The sequence below is a fragment of the Natator depressus genome, chromosome 6 (genome assembly GCF_965152275.1).
Source record: "Natator depressus isolate rNatDep1 chromosome 6, rNatDep2.hap1, whole genome shotgun sequence".
In the NCBI taxonomy this organism is placed as follows: domain Eukaryota; kingdom Metazoa; phylum Chordata; order Testudines; family Cheloniidae; genus Natator; species Natator depressus.
In genome coordinates this window covers 132,009,568-132,030,715 of record NC_134239.1, presented here as the reverse complement: position 1 = coordinate 132,030,715, position 21,148 = coordinate 132,009,568, and the positions used below count along the sequence as shown (strand labels likewise).

General features: G+C 45.4%; 1 long non-coding RNA gene across 1 annotated transcript in view; it reads right to left on the bottom strand.

Moving 5' to 3' along the window:
• Positions 1 to 1,142: 1,142 nt before the first annotated feature.
• The window catches only part of LOC141990249 (uncharacterized), a 36,389-nt gene continuing 16,383 nt past the window's right edge, over positions 1,143 to 21,148 (bottom strand). The window contains exon 3 of the long non-coding RNA XR_012640125.1: positions 1,143 to 1,166. This is a non-coding gene — a long non-coding RNA (uncharacterized LOC141990249). The remainder of the gene's footprint in view (positions 1,167 to 21,148) is intronic.

The following is a 21,148-nucleotide window of genomic DNA, read 5'->3' as shown; positions in this document are numbered from 1 at the left end:
CCAGACGGTCTGATATTACAACGTTATAATTCTCTGAGTATGACGATGACAAACTGACAGCTCCGAAGGAACTGCTGACTTCCCCACTGGTTATTGAATTCTCAATAAATGATTTACAGCTTTGGAAGGTCAGTGTGCTACTTGAGGACAAAGCACTCTGAGATGCTATTGATTGTGTAGAGACAGCTATGCCTTTGGATTTGCCGGCTTGTCTTTGAGACACTAATGAAAGAGAACTTTGGCACAACCGAAAACTTGAAACATTTGAAAAACATCAGGGTAAAACTAGAAAAAAAACAAAAACAAATGAGCTCACACCTGGCCCAGGGAGCAGGAAAGAAGATTGCTCTTCCCCTTGGGCAGTGTATTGTCCTCTCTCCCCCAAAGTAACTCAATGGCTATAAACTTAGTTGCCAATTAGAATTTTTATTAGACCTATGCATTTTTTTAGACCTATTAGACCTGGGGCCGAAAGGGCTAATGTGATCCTGGGGTGCATAAATGGCAATCTCGAGTAGAAGAAGGGAGGTTATTTTACTCTGTATTTGGTACTGGTGCTCCTGTTGCTGAAATACAGAGCCCAGTTCTGGTGCCCATAATTCATATGGAGAGAAGGAAATAGTCACACTACAACTGTCTTGTCTCTGCTACTCTATTTTATTTCCACCTATATTTAAATCTGTTTTGATCTACTGCTGTCTCTCCAGTTTCCAGCCATGTGGCAGAGGGTACTGCAGACAGTCCAGTGTCCCAGTGAAACTGTCCTGCAGACTCCAGCACTTGTAGCCAACCCTGCGTCTGCGTGGAACCTGACACTATGAGCAGCTCACCTGGCTGCGGGATTTGTTACAGATTCGCAAATCAGTGCAGGTCTGGGGAAAGAGTCTCTAGGGTTCATCAGCTTTTCAAGCAAGCTTGGTCCCAGTTTATGGCTTCTCATTAAACCGTGCAAAGTCTGCAGTTCTATTTTCTTTAGGTTCCATGGGGGACTTCAGTTGTGAATGTCGGGTTTGTCTGAAAGCAAACTTCAATGAAAAGACTTCCTTTGGGGGATTGAAATCAAGGGAAACATTTGCATAAACTCCTGTGAAGGGAAAATTACATGTTTTCCACTGCTCTGGTCAATACTCATTTCCTGATCTCTATGACGATAGATGGAGTATGAGCTAGAATAAAAATAACAATGGTTAGTTAGCAGCTGTCAAGGTTCCTTCCCCACTCTGAATTCTAAGGTACAGATGTGGGGACCTGCATGAAAACCTCCTAAGCTTACTTTTACCAGCTTAGGTTAAAACTTCCCCAAGGTACAAATTAATTTTACCCTTTGCCCTTGGATTTCCACTGCCACCACCAAACTTTATCTGGGTTCCTGAAAAAACAGAGTTTGGACACGTCTTTCCTCCCAAAATCCTCCCAACTCTTGCACCCCACTTCCTGGGGAAGGTTTGGTAAAAATCCTCACCAATTTGCATAGGTGACCACAGACCCAAACCCTTGGATCTTAGAACAATGAAAAAGCATTCAGTTTCCTTACAAGAAGACTTTTAATAGAAGTAAAAAGAAAAGAATCACCTCTGTAAAATCAGGATGGTAGATACCTTACAGGGTAATTAGATTCAAAACATAGAGAATCCCTCTAGGCAAAACCTTAAGTTACAAAAAAGACACACAGACAGAAATAGTCATTCTATTCAGCACAGTTCTTTTCTCAGCCATTTAAAGAAATCATAATCTAACACATACCTAGCTAGATTACTTACTAAGTTCTAAGACTCCATTCCTGTTCTATCCCCAGCAAAAGCAGCATACAGACAGACACAGACCCTTTGTTTCTCTCCCTCCTCCCAGCTTTTGAAAGTATCTTGTCTCCTCATTGGTCATTTTGGTCAGGTGCCAGCGAGGTTACCTTTAGCTTCTTAACCCTTTACAGGTGAGAGGATTTTTCCTCTGGCCAGGAGGGATTTTAAAAGGGGTTTACCCTTCCCTTTATATTTATGACAGCAGCCTATTGGGCCAGTCCCTGGCAGTGGGGAGGTTTTGTAATCCCTCAGTACCAGTGGAAATTATTGTGTCTTTTGCATTTTTCTGCCAGAGAAGGAAGGAGAAAAGAAATTCAAACACAGAATGAGAAAAAGGTAAATAGACAAAAGACACAAAAAACTCTCTTAATTGTGTTGTGAGCCTTCCCTGCTTAATGGATCCCTTTGTGATGCCACAGCTGGATGGCTTATCCGCAGCTGTGGACTTATCCGCAGGGACACACAAGCTTGTAATCACCAGCAAAGAAGAGCAAAGATTTCTCAGCTTTCCCCTCACTCCAGGGACCCTGCACAAAGGCCATGTGCCTCTTTGGCATTAATTCTCCTCCAAAAATGTTTGTTGCTTGAGCCAGGGAAGCTGTTACCCTGAATGAGTCACTGTTATGATCCTCCCTGCCCTGCATCATGTGTCTTCACTGGCAACTGTGCAATGAGAGCAAAGTGGTTGTAAAAGGCCAGAATGGTCACATGCTTACACTCAGTCTGCAGGGAAGGAAATGACAGCACAAGGTGCAGGGCAGTAGGGAATCCGGCCTTCTGTCCTCTTAACAATGACTAAGGAGGAAATTATTCCTGTGGAAATGAGATCGATACAGCACTTCTCAGCTCCCACGCCCAAGAGCAGGTGCTATGCGTTCCTGTGATCGCATTTAGCCTACCACAGATCTAGACCTATAACCATGTGCCGGGGAGGAGGAGAAGATAATTACTGGTTTTCCTGGGCTGAATGTGAGCACTGACTCAGTGGTGTTCTGAATTTCTGCTCTTCTGCTACATTGTATTTGAATCTCAGCTGGACTGTGCTTCAGATTAAACAGTCTCTGGCAGTGGGCTGGGGAAATGAGGTCACAGAGACTGTCACCATATTAAAAACTGCACTACCAAGGGGCTGTCAAGAGCCCGTCATGAAATGAGATGAAACCCAGGATCAAGAAGCACAGAGAGAACAAATGAAATGAGAAGCAAGAGCAGAACGGGGTTGTAAATTGAAGAGTGGAGGCTAGTTAATGCAGAGCACTGCTGGTGTACTGTGAGCACCCATTCTGGCAGAGAAAGTGCTTTGAAGGGGTTTCTCATGCCATAGTACACAAAAGTCATTCATCTCATTTACAGTTCTGATTTATTAAAATGCCACTTGTTTTTATAACTTAATTCTGTTTCCCTAAAATATTTAAATTTGGGGGAACGTTTAGGCTGCTTAATAATTTAGAACCTGTTCCCCCTGGCAGACTTAGTGGCATTATTTGCTGAAAGCTAAAAAAAATTCACCTCCCAAAATAGTACCTGGACAGGTGTGCACCCTGCGTGCCCAGGGTTCTGGAAGAGCTCTGTGTGGCTCAAACGCTTGCCTTTCTCACCAAGAGAAGTCGGTCCAGTAAAAGATATTACCTCACCAACTCTGTCTCTCCTGGTTCTGGAGCAATTCCTACAATGTATTTACCGCCTCCTATTAGAAAGTACAAATAGGTCCGAGAGTCTGGGTTTGACCAGCCAACTGGTGTATTAGCAAATATTGTTGGGTTTGCTTTCTACACAAAATCATTCAAGCAATTTTGCTTTGTCACGTGCTCACATGTTATTTGGTCTGATGCTAAAACATTTTCTTACCCATTATATTGAATTAGTGCTAGCTGGAAAAATGTTTTTTTTCTGTTGAAAATTTCAAATTTTTTTGTCAAAAAACAAAACAAAACTGAAAGTCTTGAAAGTTTTTGTCGGAAAAGCTTTTGGTTTTCAATTCTTCCTTGACAAGTAAATTTTTCCACAGCAGGCAGACATTCCCCCCAAAAACCACATTTGGTTAAAAAACAACAACAACAAACAAACAATTTTCTGTAAAAAAACAGTTTAAACAGAAAAATTCCACCCAGCCTGAAGAAGTGCGGCCTCCCCAGGAGAGCGCCTCCTTGTGGCTGGGTGTGGGGCAGCTGCTCTCATGTGCAGCACCCCCTGCTAACAATTGCTCCAGGACAGTGACAGTCTCCCTTTCCATAACTTGGCCCTCCAGCCAGGCCACGATTTAGTCCCCACCCATTTTGGGATGACAAAGTCCAACCAATAAAAGTCCAGACGTCCTTGCAAAAAGGTCTTTGGCCCCAACTCTGGGCCCCCTGGTCCTCACACCTTCTTTGCTGGGCATTCCCATGTCCTTATCCCCTGCTTCATGCCACCTTCTCCAGTGGCTGATAGGGAAATTCATGCCCACCCACTCCAAAGGGCCATCTAGTGAGCAGGCAAGCCCTGCCCACCCCTGCCACCGCTCTAGACTTTTTCGTACCATAGCCTTTTAACCAGACCCTCTGTGGAGATATAGGCCCACAGTAGATCTGGGTGAACAATGATTTTAAATTGAGTTTGGATGTTAGCATGAGCAATAGGCCCAAATCATGTGCCCAGAAAGATTAATGAGATCATGAGAAACAAGGGCTGTTTGTGTTTAACTTGTAGTGACCTGTGACATACTCGCATTATCTTACTTAAGATTTGGGCTGAGGTAGTAGATTAAAGAAAACACAGTTTGCTGTAAATAACGGGCTGCGCAGATTGGTTTAATGCGTTTTTAAAAATGCCTCATCTGGCCTTAAGTAAGGCCTCATTCCAGCAATGGCATCACTTTTTTATTGTAAGGTATAAAAAGGCAAGATTTCTAGGGGTTTCTTTCTCCGAGCTCCGGAGCCATGGTGGAAAGGTATCTCCCAATCCCAATCCCATTCCGAGTATTTGGCCAATATCTCGGCCTGTATTGTCACTAGGATACAGTGTGTGTAGGCTTATATTTGTCCTTTTGATGTAACCAACACCAAATGGCCTTTGGAGTAATAAAGGAATGCTCGTGTGGAAATGAGTCTTGGTAAACCTTAATACATGTACGAGGAAAATAATTTCCAACACCTTTTCCTCACCTCTTGAGGCTCACCCTTCTTCCAGGGTCAGGAGTCACAGGGCTCTCCCTGGGAATCCCCCCCCCCCCCCGCAAAAAAAATAAAATAAAAATCCCAACTCAGAGTACAAATGTAAACCTCCTTCTGCCCTCCTTGGGCTTGGCCTTTCGTTCCCTTCTGTTCCTCAGCTAGACCCTCCGAGGGCTCTCTCCCTGGAAGTCCAGATCCTGCTCTGTTATCAGAGCCCCTCACCGCTAGAGCCTGCTTCACCCCGTGGTGCCTGTGACTCTTTCCGGGCCTTTGGCCAGACTTCCCTGTCTAAGAGAGGCTACCAGGGCCAACTTCCTCCTTGACCCTCCCAGTCTCTCCATTCCAGTCCCAGAGAGTTCGTTCCTCTGCTCCCTGCAGCCCCCTTCTGCTCCACACTTCCAGCCTTCGTAGTCACCAGCCACCTCCTCCGCCAGCTGGACGCCATCTCTAAATCAGCTTGGCCCCCTCTCCTGCTGCAGTCAGGGGAAGTAACTGGCCTCAGGCCCACAGGAAGCCTTTCACTGCCTGTCGGGGGGGCACGCCCTATGATGCAGCTCAACATGCAATGTTTTTTAGGATGAGCCATAACGTAACGATGCTGGGATGGTGCCCAGGCCTGCACTGAATGCATACAGGTTTGATGAGTATGCCATTGGTTTTACATTTGCCTCTTTCCCTGGTGTTACTCACTGCCTCAAAAGGCCATCAAGATGTACATTCTGTTTGCATTTTAAATGGGTTGGAACTTTATTAACAAGCTAGGAAAGTGACCTGGATAATCACTGTCCTAATCACAGAGAGCCAGGCTTTGCTCATCTCTAGATTAGGGGATCACAGCTCATTCTGCCTGGGGCTTACTAGGTAGACCATGTAGGACGGCATCTGTCCAGTGGATTAGTTCTAGCTCTGATGGGGGGCTGATCTGTTCTCTTCCTATAGTATGGGTGTTGGCACACCAAGAGAAGCACACCTGCCAAAAATGGAACAACTGATCCCACCCCACTTCTGCCGGCCCCCAAACTTTGGGAAATTTGCCATTCAGATCTGTATTTTCAGTTCAGGTCCTGCTAATAAAACCCATAAAAGTCCAGAGGCCTCATTTCCTACCACAGAAGGATGTGAAGCACCAACAAGGACTTCTTTCTCTTGTCGCAATAGTTCTTCGAGTTTGTGTTTTGTTTAGAAGACAGCAAATAAAGACAGTGGGTGAGGTTCTGTGGCCTGCAATGCGCAGGAGGTCAGATAAGATGATCTTGATGGTCCCTTCTGACCTTAAATCAATGAGTCTATGAGAACCCAGCAGTACAATTCAGCCACACCACCTTTTCAGGAAGCTGGGTTTGAAAAACAACTGACTATGTTTTCTCTTGTTACACTTAGGAGCCCAGAGGTGAAAACTAAACCTGTCTGTCTGAACTGAAATATTTTAAACTTGTTCATGTCTGGAAATGAAATCAGATTTTTGTTTATAATGAAATGAAGAGTGAGGTCTATTTCACAGTCTGACTGCTCTAATGCACTACTCCCCTTGGCTGCAGAAAGTTACTCAATATCAAGGAGAGCTTCAGCCCTATATTTATTAAAGTCACCAGCAAAGGTCAGTGAGGACACTGGAAAAATCACGTAGACGGCACTTGTTAATGTTATCCAGGAGAGCTGTTTGAGCACAGGAGAAAGGTGACTGTGCATCAAAGATCATTGAGCAAAGTTAATAATCTCTGCATTTCATGTCATGGGGGTTATAGGCTGAAAGTGATCTGAGTTGGGAGTGTCTTAGCTGACACTCCAGAAGCTGTAGGTAATTATTATAAGAGGCATCCAATACGTTCCTCAGCTCTGCACCCGAAGCTCCAGGCACTATCACACAATTTCTGTCCATTATTCCACGTTCTGATGTTGGTGCCCATCACTGGAATATCTGAGAATAGATTTTAGGTTCTTGACTTAGAGTGCCAGGGAAAGTGACTTTGATTAATCATTTACATGGGAATAAAAAAAGGAAAAACAACCTGTAACACGGCACATAGACTTATAATCTCATCACATTGCTGTACGGGGTCACCTGGCAATTCCCCTATAATGGATTCTATGCGTTTTTCTACTCCTTTCATGAAAAGATTTTTCTGGCTGATTTCCTGCTTTTTTCTATTCAGACATTATTCATACACACCGTTTAATTTGTATTAACTTGTTTGTTTAACACTTGTGTGAATGTATTTGAGGCAAAGGGTTTTTCTCGTAGTATTCATGTTATCTGTCTTTGGCTCTGACTATTTATTATCCATGGATATTATTTCCTCAGCACTCTCTGACAGGGCCACTGAAGCACCGTAAGCAGAGCAGAGGAGCAATTCCAGCACTAGTAGTGAGCAAAGCATAGACCAGACATAAGACAAATGGGGATTTGCCTGCAGAAGAGGCATTCCCCAGAACAAAACTCCATTTGCATGTTTATGGAAAAGCAAACAGAAGGGGTGCAACACGCAGGGATGAGCCCGGTTGGGAATTCAAACCAATGTTCAGCTCTGCACATGACGAGAGAGCGAAGGCAGTAATGCTGCGCTGCCCCACTCTCTGTTTGTAAAGCTGTCATAAGCACTCGGGGCAGGGACTGTCTCTGAACAATGCCTAGCACGATGGGGCCCGGAACTGAGTTGGGACCTTTAGGTCCTACCACCCTACAACTAATAAATCCCTACCATATGATGTTTCAATTAAAAAGGAGCAGAGTACAAAAATAACCTGGTATGTATTAAATGGACTGGAACTGGCTAAGTGATAGATCTTAGCATGCAGTTGTTAATGGGCAACCATCAGCCGGGGCGCTACACACTGGGTCCTGCAGGAGAAAGTTCACATCCCAGTGCTGTTTACCAGGGTAGGTTCTCTGGCCTGTGCTAGGCAGGAGGTCACACCAGCTGCTGCCGCTGCTGGGCCCTTTTAGCCTGAGAATCTGTGAAATAGAAGAATGGAACGTCCAATATCAAGTCCTTTGTCAGGGATGGCCACGCTCCTGTATATGTTTGCACCTGCGACCCAGCTGAGCCATTCAGAGCTCTTGTAGTGGGATTTCTGCCATCAGCATGGCTTCCAGGGCAAGCCCTGCAGGTTGTCTTTCCCTTTTTTCTCAAGGTTTGTTCCAGGCCGACTGAGCAGTGGTGTTGCTGCCAACCAAGAAGTCACCTGGGACACCCCACAGAGACAATGTACTGGCTGTGCCAGGGGAGAGCAAACAGTGAACCTCCAACGGGAGACCAAGCGAGCGGGAAGGTAATGCAGAGTCAGTGCAGCGCTCCCACAGGAGCAGTCAGCAAATCCCCAGCCCGCCTGTCCCCTCCGGATACAGGCTTCTTCTTCTTCTTCTTCTTCTTCTTCTTCACAAAGGGAGTATCACAAGAGCCAGTAACTAGGAGTTACACGGTAAGTTTAGGAGAAACTGTACTAGAACTCCGAGAGCTCCCATCGTGAACACTAGCCATGGTCTAACTCAGGAGGTACTGAAGCTACAATTGTCTAGCTTCAGTCTGAAGCCAGCGGTGGTATAGTTATCAGCTGAACAGGCCAAAAGGTAATCACAATTGAAAGCGTTCTTTCAAATGCACAACGGATATTTTGGAAGCAGTTTTGTTGGAAAAGAAACAGAAAATCTTCTGAACTGTTCTTGTGCTGCCGTTGAGTTCATAGACAAATGACCCAAATAAAAGTAGGGGGTAACTGTTTCTAGGATCCTTTCTCTGAGCTGTCACTGGTTAATTTCCCCTGCTCTCCAAACAGCCTTGGGAAGAGGCATGGGGCAGTCAGTGTAGCAGGTGCCATAGCAGGAATGTTCAGTATGGACCATGGTGACTCTCCAAATCACATGCTCTCTTCCTGGGTTGAGATGTCCAGAGCAGCTTGGAGGATTTAGATACATCTTCCATTAAAGGCGAGGGAGGCACCCTGTCCAAGTTCCCTGGAGCGCCGGGCTAGCCTCAGCCCTGGAGTATGACTCTCAGGCCAGCTGTACTCTGGGAGTGATGGATCACTGGTATGTCACTCGTGGGACCAGCACTGAGTAATGGCGAATGCTGCCCACTGTGTTCCAGGCCGTGCCCCCAGAGCAGGACTCATCAGTGGAAATTACCCCTCTCCTCCCAGCCCCAGGCCATGGCAAACTAGATCCTCAGGGATACACCAACAAGGGAGGCTCAGAAGTCCATGTGGGGTAAGAATTTAGGGGCAGATCCTCAGCTGGTGTTAATTGTCATAGCTACCTGCAGTCAGTGGAGCTGTGACTCTTTACCTCAGATGAGGATCTGCCCCTAGACATCCACAGTTGTAAACCTTTGGTGCCAGGTCTTAACAGGTCCCTCCTCTCTCACAGCCACCAGAACTGTGGCCACTGGTCTTCCATCGTTTACAGCCCCTTGCGTACTTACATCTTCCTTCAATATGGGGCTGTCGCCCTCTTTCACCACACGGCCTGGGCCTCCAGTTTTCCCTTCCTGCTGCACCGTTTGCTCCCACGTCAGACTTTCCCAGGCATGGATGAGCTCGGTGCATCCACCGGCCCCTGACACCCTGGCATGAGTCAGAGTCAGGCACTTAAAGGGGACGTACTCGGGATCCAGAAAATAAGCATCTGGGTCCCTGAAATAGCAGCACCATTTGTCATTTGACATCCTCGGGGTGCTTTGCAAACATTAACTATTTGTTGACCAGTGGAGAGAGACAGAGTAGTGACTTGCCTCTAGTCAGAAAGTGAATCAGGGTCAGAGCTGAGATTAGCTTTTGGGGATCCTGACTCAAAGTCCTGTGATCAAACAAGACCATGCCTCTTCCAACGTCAGTCAGCAGGGTGTTCTGGGTGCTAGAGGACAGGATCTGCCTGTCTTTGAGGGAGCAAAGAGGGTAATTAATCACTGGAACAGGATGCAGGGGATTCTGTATCACTTGAAGTGTAAGTCCAGACTGGATGTCTATTTAAGAGGTCTATTCTACCTCACCCCAAAGTACAGGAACCCCTGGGTGAGGTTCTCTGGCTGGTGCTATGCTGGAGTCAGACTAGATGATGACACTGGTCCCTTCTGCTCTACAAGCTTGGCTCTATGAACCATGGGGAAGCCAACAGTGTGTTGGGGTCTTGGCAAAGTCTCTGGAGACAACTGGGAATTGGTAGGCAGCTGGTGCACTGTGGGGTTCTTCTTCCCCATACCGTTCCTAAACTCTGGTGCAGGACAGGGACCTCTTCTGTTGGGAAATGAGAGGAGGTTCAGTGAGGTCAGAACTGGGTCACCACCCTTAGTTGCCATTATACAGTTTCTAGGCATGAGTCTTACCTCAGTCACATGGTGTAAATGGAGTCAGACCAGTGTAAAACTTGTGGGAGAGGAGAACTGGGCCCTAGCCTTGAATCCCCTCTAGGCACCATACTTCATAACGATCATGTGATATGGTGCAAAACTCTCTCAGCAAATCCTTACTGGCCACATGAGCACACTGATGCTCTCTGACAATGATGGCCCGTTAATGAAAGCTGTAGCAATCACAACCACATGGCACAATGGTAGGTTACCGTGGCAAAACTGACAGTGCAGCATGAATTGTGCTGGTCTAGCACCACTTTCAAACATAAAGCACAATTTCAGAGGCTGCCAGCTTTCCTGTTAGACATGCTGTCACAGAGCCTGACACGGTAACACAAGCATAACCATCCAGCCTGGGTGGCAGATCAGAGGGGCCCACGGGTGCTGGGGGGCGGATTTAGAGACGCTTGCTTGGCTGCTTGCTCAGTACAGAGAAAGCATGAGGGAGCAGGAGAGCAGATGTGGCAGGACGTCCATTAGGAGGGTGTTGGCCACTGTCTCCGCCAGCCTGCATTACTGGGGTGAGCTGTCCTGCCATAACAAGGTTGGACCCCAATTAGCCTGAAGCAAAAGTGAGACCAACATTCTTGGTGAAATGCTAGCCCGAGTGAAGTCAATGGGAGTTTTGACATTGACTTTAACACAGCTGGGATCTCACCATCATTCATCAATGGTCGGCGGTCAATGGGACTTAATGGGTACCTGGTCACACCCTACCCGTAGCTGTACAAATGCATAATGGAAAGGTGCTGTGTACGGACATGCCAGCTACCCGTCCTGACAAGCAGATAGACTCTGGAGCAGCTAGCACACTGTGGTAACCGTAAATCAATGGACTAAAAGCTGTCATTGACATTCAATTCAACAGGACATTGCATTTTCTCTGGGCTGAAAGTTTGAAAATAGTTCCTTTCCCCATAGAAAAGTAGGAAGCATACTTTGTATATTTCCAAAGGGTCCAGAGCTCTCAAAGGCTACCTATTGGCCTTCAAAAGAGTCCAAAAGTCCCACTTATCTGCCAACAATGCCAGATGGTGAAGCACTGGAATGGGTTACTTAGGGAGGTGGTGGAATCTCCATCCTTAGAGGTTTTTAAGGTCAGGCTTGACAAATCTTGTTTCATATAATATATTAATTAAGGTGACATAAAATAGCTTCCATTCTCATTCATATACTGTTTTCTCCATTTTTCCTCAGTAAAAGAGTATCTGTATTTTCTTCTTAAAATAGGCAAAACCAAGACTTGCAATCTTAGTAAAGAAAACTGCCAGCACTTCCCCTTCCTTTTATATTCCTCCTGCTCTAAGTACAGGAAAGTCAGTTATATGCATGTGACATTACTGACATTACTGACAGTATAGATCATTGTTGCAACCACTGTTATATATTTGCAGCAAATATTGTATGAAGGTTGTCATGGAAAGGTTCTGATTTGCTGGTTATGATTATGCTGTCTGTATGTGTGCGTCATTTGTGTAGCTGAAGTTATGAATATTGGCTCTGTACTTGTGTCGCAATGTGTTTTGATTCTAAGGAGCCTCAGTGAAGCATTTGGTCAGCTTCTTGAGAAAGGACTCTTCTCAGTAAAAAAAACCGAGGAGTACTTGTGGCACCTTAAAGACATAAGACATTTATTTGGGCATAAGCTTCCGTGGACTAACACCCACTTCATCGGATGCATCTTCTCAGTCAGTGCCCAATCAAGAAACACTTAACTGACGATGGACTTTGAGAGCCAATCCACATCTGAGCTTTCCTGGGAACATTCAAGCTAACATGTAAACAATGGCGTCCCAGCCTGTAAAGAACTGAGTCATGCATAGACATGTGACTTGCCCATGTGACTCCAAATGCCATCTTGCTGCTGTGATCTTCCACAGGGCAGAGAATATAAAAGGCCCTGGAAACCCCTCCATTTTGTTTTCAATCCTGCTTCTTACTTCTGGAAGAACCTTGCTGCAAACTGAAGCTCTGAACAAAGGACTGAATGACCCATCCCAGCTGGGGATGTTCTCCAGAGACTTGATTTAAACCTGAAGTTTATTCCATCACTGCTACAAGCCTGAACCAAGGACTTTGCCATTACTGTATGTCATTGATTCCATTTAATCAATTCTAGCTCTCATCTCTATCTTTTCCTTTTATGAATAAATCTTTAGATCTTAGATTCCAAAGGATTGGCAACAGCGTGATTTGTGGGTAAGATGTGACTTGTATATTGACCTGGGTCTGGGGCTTGGTCTTTTGGGATCACGAGAACCTGGGGTATTGGTTTTCATGACCATTCGTCCCCATAACGAGTTGCACTGGTGGTGATACTGGGAAACTGAAATGTCTAAAGGAATTGCCTGTATGACTTAGAGTTAGTCAGTGGGGTAAAACCAAAGTCCTCTCTGTCTGGCTGGTTTGGTGTGCCTTAAAAGTGGAAAAACCCCAGCCTTGTGCTGTAACTTCCCTGCTCTGAGCAATTTGTCCTGAATTCGTAAAAAGAAAAAAGAAAAGGAGTACTTGTGGCACCTTAGAGACTAACCAGTTTATTTGAGCATGAGCTTTCGTGAGCTACAGCTCACTTCATCGGATGCATAGCATATCGTGGAAACTGCAGAAGACATTATATACACACAGAGACCATGAAACAAAACTTCCTCCCACCCCACTCTCCTGCTGGTAACAGCTTATCTAAAGTGATCTTCAAGGAGGGCCATTTCCAGCACAAATCCAGGTTTTCTCACCCTTCCCCCCCCCCCACATACACACATACAAACTCACTCTACTGCTGGTAATAGCCCATCCCTCTTTGAAACCTCTCTTTATAATGCACATGATAATCAAGGTGGGTCATTTCCAGCACTAATCCAGGTTTTCTCACCCCCCCCCACACCCCCCCTCCAAAAACCACACACACAAACTCACTCTCCTGCTGGCAATAGCTCATCTTACAATGTGCACAGCAATAATCCAAGTTTAACCAGAACGTCTTGGGGGGGGGTTGCAGGAAAAAAAACAAGGGGAGATAGGCTACCTTGCATAATGACTTAGCCACTCCCAGTCTCTATTCAAGCCCAAATTAATAGTATCCAATTTGCAAATGAATTCCAATTCAGCAGTTTCTCGCTGGAGTCTGGATTTGAAGTTTTTTTGCTTTAAGATAGCGACCCTCATGTCTGTGATTGCGTGACCAGAGAGATTGAAGTGTTCTCCGACTGGTTTATGAATGTTATAATTCTTAACATCTGATTTGTGTCCATTTATTCTTTTACGTAGAGACTGTCCAGTTTGACCAATGTACATGGCAGAGGGGCATTGCTGGCACATGATGGCATATATCACATTGGTGGATGTGCAGGTGAACGAGCCTCTGATAGTGTGGCTGATGTTGTTAGGCCCTGTGATGGTGTCCCCTGAATAGATATGTGGGCACAGTTGGCAACGGGCTTTGTTGCAAGGATAGGTTCCTGGGTTAGTGGTTCTGTTGTGTGACTCCAGCGAGAAACTGCTGAATTGGAATTCATTTGCAAATTGGATACTATTAATTTGGGCTTGAATAGAGACTGGGAGTGGCTAAGTCATTATGCAAGGTAGCCTATCTCCCCTTGTTTTTTTTCCTGCAAACCCCCCCCAAGACGTTCTGGTTAAACTTGGATTATTGCTGTGCACATTGTAAGATGAGCTATTGCCAGCAGGAGAGTGAGTTTGTGTGTGTGGTTTTTGGAGGGGGGGGTGTGGGGGGGGGGTGAGAAAACCTGGATTAGTGCTGGAAATGACCCACCTTGATTATCATGCGCATTATAAAGAGAGGTTTCAAAGAGGGATGGGCTATTACCAGCAGTAGAGTGAGTTTGTATGTGTGTATGTGGGGGGGGGGAAGGGTGAGAAAACCTGGATTTGTGCTGGAAATGGCCCTACTTGAAGATCACTTTAGATAAGCTGTTACCAGCAGGAGAGTGGGGTGGGAGGAAGTTTTGTTTCATGGTCTCTGTGTGTATATAATGTCTTCTGCAGTTTCCACGATATGCTATGCATCCGATGAAGTGAGCTGTAGCTCACGAAAGCTCATGCTCAAATAAACTGGTTAGTCTCTAAGGTGCCACAAGTACTCCTTTTCTTTTTTCTTTTTACGAATACAGACTAACACGGCTGTTACTCTGAAACTTGTCCTGAATTGATACTCTCAGAAGTGTCCCGCCAAAGCCAGCATTGTTACAATGCATTTATACTATTGTATCTGATTGATGATAATCCACAATATACCATGAAACACCATGAGGCAAATTCTTTGTTGGTGTAAATCAATAGAGTTTATATAAAAATCATTATATATTTCAGACTAACATATGAAACTTGAACTGAATGGACCAAAAACCATTAGAGAGCATTATTTTAAGTCAAACCTGACATTACTTTTTGATATTATAACTTCCTGTCTAACTTCAGGTAAAAGATGCAAATTTTGCTTCTGCTATTAGCCCCTCTGTATCTTGATTATTAAATGTTTATGCTTTCTGTAGCTTCTCTCTGTATATAGGTTATTAAAGCTCATAAAATTAGCAATCGTTACTATATGATCAACTCTTGGTATTAAAGATAAACTGCTTTTAAATTTTGCCTCTTTATTGGCTCTGCTAGTCTAGTACCATACAGAACGCTTTTGCTACACAATTTATATTAGGAAGTTGAATTTATAACTGAGAAGTGATCTCCATCTTCTCCTGTGCTCTTTAAAAACCAGCACGCTTGAGTTCTGATATATATCAGAACACTAGGAAGGAGATATCTCTATCTCTCTCTATAGATATATCTCCTCACTAGAGTTGCTGTTGTTTGCTCTTCGCATACTAATTATTCTCTAGACGAATGATGCTCTAATTTTGTCACTCATGTGGGACTGATCCTGTGTATATGTGACAGGCACCATCCTGGCCACCTTACCAGGGAGTGCACTAAAAGCTGAAGTCTCTACGGCTTGAGCTAACGAGGCTGGGTCTGAAACCAGGGCTGTCTCAGAGTCACACCTGAGGGGACAGTTCATCAGACACTGTGCCAGGGGAAGCTGTGGGCCTTCCTGCCCTTTTTCCTGCTCTCCTAGGCCCGTTTCTCTGGGTGGGGGTGAGGGGACCGATGACCCAGCCTTAAATCTAAACCCTTTTGCCATTGTTGAGCACTCTTTTACAAAGAGACATGAAAAGTGCAGAACGGCTTTTCTCCCTAGATCCCCAAGGGCTAACCCTGAAACGCTAAGGCAAAACGAGCTCAGCATCAAGGACTCAGCTCGCTGGACACAGAGATTACACTGGCATCCTGACAGGCAGGCACAGCAGACAGCCGGGCATGTGATTTGCCTCTCACTTGAGTTACATTGGGAGAAATCTCTCAACAGATGGAGCCTCAAGGAACTTACCTTACAAGGTGGTGGGCTACTCATTCATCAGTCCAGGGGCATCAGGATCACAGCCCCGCTTTGCTATCAGAGGAATCATTCTGGGCTTGGGTGGTTTCTCAGTAGAACAGTATTTGAGCAAAATCTCCTTCATGCTATGTGTGTTCCCCCGCCGCCCCATTTTGCTAAATGGAACGGGAGTTCCAAACCAAGGGAAAGTTGCTATTTTGACCAGGAGGTCAACAAGTGATCTTCGGTCTCCGACCTGGGTGCATTTGTTTGTACAATAGATTAAAGTGCACATAACAGGGTGGCCCGTGTGACGGTTGCCACCATCACTCCAGAGACCAAGTGCTTGCACGGCCTGCACACATTGGCAGCTTTAAACGGCTTCAGCTTTTATTGCCTTGTTGTCAGCCTATGACGCCTCCTGCTAAATCCATCCAACCTGCTTCAATGCAGCCAGATGTCTTCCACTCATTAGGTCAGTGTGTCACACTGACAGACCCTGGTTGTCGGCAGGCGGGGTCGAACCTGGGACCTCTGGAGCTAAGTGCATCAGCCTCTACTGCACGAGCTAAAAGTCACGTGACTTTTTAAAGCCACGCGGCTGTTAGCTAAGGCTGTAGAGCAGACTCAGCAATCTCTCTCTCAGTGCCACTAGATGGGCCCAACACCACACCCGGAAGGTGTGTGGGTGACATATTTCCCCTAGCTGAGGAAGTACGTCCTGAGCTTCAGAGACTTCCCAGTTGAAATCCCAGATGAGCCCCCACTTGTAACGCTGACAGACTGGTTGTTGATGGGCGGGATCAAACCCTAGGACCTCTGGAGCTAAATGCAGGAGCTAAAAACCACCTGGCCCGTAGTGAAGGCTGCAGAGCAGACTCACTAATCTCGCTCAGTGGTCTCAGTGCCAGTAGCTGGACAGAACCCCGCAGCCAGGCGGTGTGTGGGTTACAAGCGCTTTCAGACCAAACCCTCCAGGCCCATCTCAGAAATCAGTGTAGCCAAAAGCAGAGTGTGCACGATGGCCTCCCGCAGGGATCCGTATCAGCACCAGACCTTTTATACATATATGTCAGTGATGTGCCCAAAATGGCAGTTCATTTATGCCGACAACGGGCACTAATGACCCGAGCCGTGACACTCCAGGAAGCAGAAGAAACCCTTAGCTCTGGTCTGAAGAGAACGGAAACCTATTTTTGGTACTGGTAGTTCAAACCCAATCCATCAAAACCGGTGCTGCCAGCTCCTCGTCTCAGCAGTTCTGAAGCAAAGAGGATGCTAAACAAACGTCTGTCGCAAGGCAAGGCAGCCGCTCACAACCCTAAGCCCCGCTACCTAGGAGTCTCTCTCAGTGCAGCCTTAACCTGTCAACAACAACTGAAGCAGGTGAGCCACAAAGTGAAGAATTGCATCAGTCACATCCAAAAACAAGCAGGTTCTCACTGGGCTTGGGTTGCTCGAACGCTACGAAGAGCAATGCTGGGCTTTAGTTTGTTCCACGTCAAAGTATTACACACCTGTCTGGGGAAGAATCTCACACACAGAACTCTGATATCCAGCTAAAAGCGGCTATGCGACTTGTAACTAGCACCCTGATGTTCACTCTACTGCCTTGGCTTCCCATCCTCGCAAACATCCTTCCCCAACCACGCGGTGAGAGATGGCTACATTGCATAAGTACAGGAAAGCTCTCGCTAGCCAACAGTTCCTGCTCCATGAGAAACTCGCTCACCTGCCTTGCACTCGCCTTAAGTCCTGCCGACCATTCTGGGGGGCTGGAGAAGCTGTTCTGTCATCCACCTTCAACCCACCAGACCCCGAGCAGATACAGCGGGCAGGCTCTGATGTGAACAAGAACCTCGTACATGGTCCCACCGTCAAACTGCCCAATTTCTCGCTCTGCTGATGACCATCAGTGGTATTAGGGTGCTACGCGGGAGATGTGCGCACCCCAGGCACAGATGGAGAATCAAGGATTTGCTACCCTGTGAATGTGGAGACCTCCAAACCACTGAGCACATTGTGAACAAGTGCCCCGTATTTCATCCCCAGGAGATCTGGCGAAGGTGCTATCGGCGTCTCCTGCAGCCCTTGAGTGGATTTCAAACCTTTATTTTCACTTGCGAATATCGTTGTTTCCATGAGAGCGAAGCAAGCCCTGGGAAGGGCTACGTGCAGTGGCCCATTTCTCCGAGAGTGACAGCCCACGGAGACAATGCACTGCTGTGGAGTGGCCCTCCCTGACACCCCTTCACCCTCCCCCAGCCTTGTGACATGGCGCAGGGGGTCTTGATGGTCCCAAAATGGACTGAGCGGGTTACGCCAGCTCTCCGCATTTCTTAACCTGAAAAGGGACAAATTCAGTGAATAACTAAGAGCATGAGCCAGTTATGGAATCACTATGAAGCATCAAAGGTCTGGAGCCAACTTCAAAACTGAAAGAATCTCCCACAAGCCTTAACTGAGTTATACAGGAGGAGGTGAACAATGGGATTGTTACAGACAGGGCAGCTGTTCTCAGTACAAACTGTGTGTATCCTGAAGGGAACAAAGCATACAACTTTGTGTTTTAGAGCCCTTGAAGTTAAGGTTCCACTGTTCCTGCCAAACCCAACATTTGCCCACAGTAATGCGTGATAATCGCATCTAAAACGAGGTATTTCCATGTGCAATCACCAAATCTGCCTGTACAAACTGCTGCTGGAATAGAGGAAAATAGGGGGTTGTAAATGTGCCTAGGGACCATTGCACAGTTTACTTAGAGTGTGGCCCTGTCATAAACATACAGCTAAGGGTTGCATAAAATCCCTCCTTTACTTGTAAAGGGTTAAGAAGCTCAGATAACCTGGTTGTCACCTGACCAAAAGGACCAATAAGGGGAGAAGATACTTTCAAATCTGTGGGGGAAGGTTTTGTTTTGTGTTTCTTTGTGTTCTCTCCGGAGACAAAAAGAGAGGCCAAGCAAGTAATCCAGCTCCTACTGAATGATCCATCTAAAATTACAGAAATAGTAAGTAACAGCAAGGGAATGTGTTAGATTATCTTTAGTTTTAGCCTGTGAATTTTCCCTAGGCTAAGAAGCAGGTTTATTCCTGGTTTTTTTTTTTTTGTAACTTTAAAGTTTTGCCTAGAGAGGAATCCTCTCTGTTTTGAATGTTATTACCCTGTAAAATTACCTTCCATCCTTATTTTACAGAGGTGCTTCTTTTACTTTTTCTTTATAATAAAGTTCTGCTTTTAAGAACCTGATTGGTTTTTAGTGTCCTAAAAACCCAAGGGGCTGGTCTGTGCTCGCCTTGTTTACTCTCAAGTCTCCCCAGGAAAGGGGGTGAAGGCACTTGGGGGAATATTTGAGAAATAGGAACTCCAAGTGGTCCTTTTCCTGAATCTTTGTCTAACTCACTTGGTGGTGGCAGCAGTACTCATCCAAGGACAAGGAAGGATTTGTGCCTTGGGAAAGTTTTTAACCTAAGCTGGTAGAAATAAGCTTAGGGGGTCTTTCATGTGGGTCCCCACATCTGTACCCTAGAGTTCAGAGTGGCGAGGGAACCCTTGACAGGCCCTTTCAAAAATTATGCTCTTAATATTTATTTCAATGTTTTTGACAAACTATGTACTTCAGTATTTATAGATGTAAGAAACTAACAAGTCCCAGGTGGATCGACGCTCTCAGTCCCCTGGTATTTTAGTTCTGGGCTTTTCCAGAAGTAAATTCCAAATATATATATATATATATATATATGGAGGCTTTGAGATGTATGAAAATGTGTGTTTGGGACTCAAATAAGATGACAAAATTCATTTACCCTATAATCTTAAGCAAATGTGAGGCCAGGTCCCCAGAGTTGGAGACAAGGGCAGAGCAATTCATATTTGAATATAGAATACATCTTGTTTGCTTAACTTGATAAGGGGAATTTTTCGTTCTCAGTTTTGAAAGACATGCATAGACAATTTTCAGAATTGACTGGCTAATTGGTTCAAAGTCAGAAAGCACAGAAGTAGAGAGCTAAATCTAATAAAGAAGTGTGTAATAAATAGTAAATTATTAACAACTTTCTCATCCTCCTATATTATCACAGATATAATGTAACCAAAATACACATTTCTAGTGTATTCTGAGAACTAAAATATATAGAATGGGGGAAAAAAACTTTAAGTAACATTATGGCTGAGTTTTTAAACACATACATTTAAGAGATTTAAAGTTGCAGTTCAGTCATTACTGGAACTCACTGCATGGCACATACACATAGACAGTGGTTTGTGTCATTGTTATAAAGCGCAATTTGTCTGTGCAGTGACGTTGAGTTACGGGATGAGGATTATCCTGTGAAAGGCCCAAACTTCAGTACGTGAAATGACATGTGAATGCTACGTGAGCAGCAGCATGTTTTACATAGTGACAGGATCATGGGCCATCCTCTCTGCTGGTGTAAAATGGCACAGATCCATTGAGTCCAATGGATGGGCACAGAAGTGGGCCCTTGTCTATATCGACTCAGATATAACAACTGCGGTGTGAAAGTGGTCCCTTTTGTATATAACATTCTACACTCGGACACATGCACTTATCAGTACACAGGGGATGGCACTCACATCCTTTCTTCAAGGGCCCTGGCTTGGGTTTTTAAGGTGTCAGCATTGGTATTGCATTAATGCCTTGTATTAATAAATGCATTTAGTTTCTTTATTTGGGAAGAAAGAGGGGCTGGTGCCTTTGTTTGCAGCTGCAGATACAGGGAGACTGTGTGTTCCTATGTGGGATATGTCTGTTGCCTATTCTGCTGAGTGCACAGGTCCGCTGAGGTGCCGTGTCAAAGCCTTGGTGGTGTGCCTCCTTGAGGCACATAGAACAATCCGCTATTCAGGGAAATCACCCTACTTCAAACCAAATAGGGAAAACATCCCTGCAATAACATAATGTCATGAATAACTACAGTAGGGGCATCCTCCAATGCGTGACTCAGTCCATAATTTAAAGTTTAGATGACACCAGTCGGAAGGTTAGCTTTACAGCCTTTTGAGATTTGTTCCATCGACTCAGTGCTGTGGAAAAGGCAATAGAATTTCTGCCAGCGAAAACATCCATAACTTTGGGCAGAACCAATTTAATAGAAGTTTTAGACCCTGCATGATGCCATGAGATGATGTTCTTAATGTAAACCGGAAATTCTCTGCGTAATGTGCTTTAGAAATCTCAGGCTAGATCGTTGACAGCCCTCAGCCCAGCTCAGGCAGAGGTGCGGCAAAGGCCATCTTTATCATCTGCCCCAGTCTTGGGGTCATCCGAGCACTGACACAGCCCCTTGCGTAAGTTAGAACATTCCCAAGGCCATGAACATAGAATCATAGAATCATAGAATCATAGAATATCAGGGTTGGAAGGGACCCCAGAAGGTCATCTAGTCCAACCCCCTGCTCGAAGCAGGACCAATTCCCAGTTAAATCATCCCAGCCAGGGCT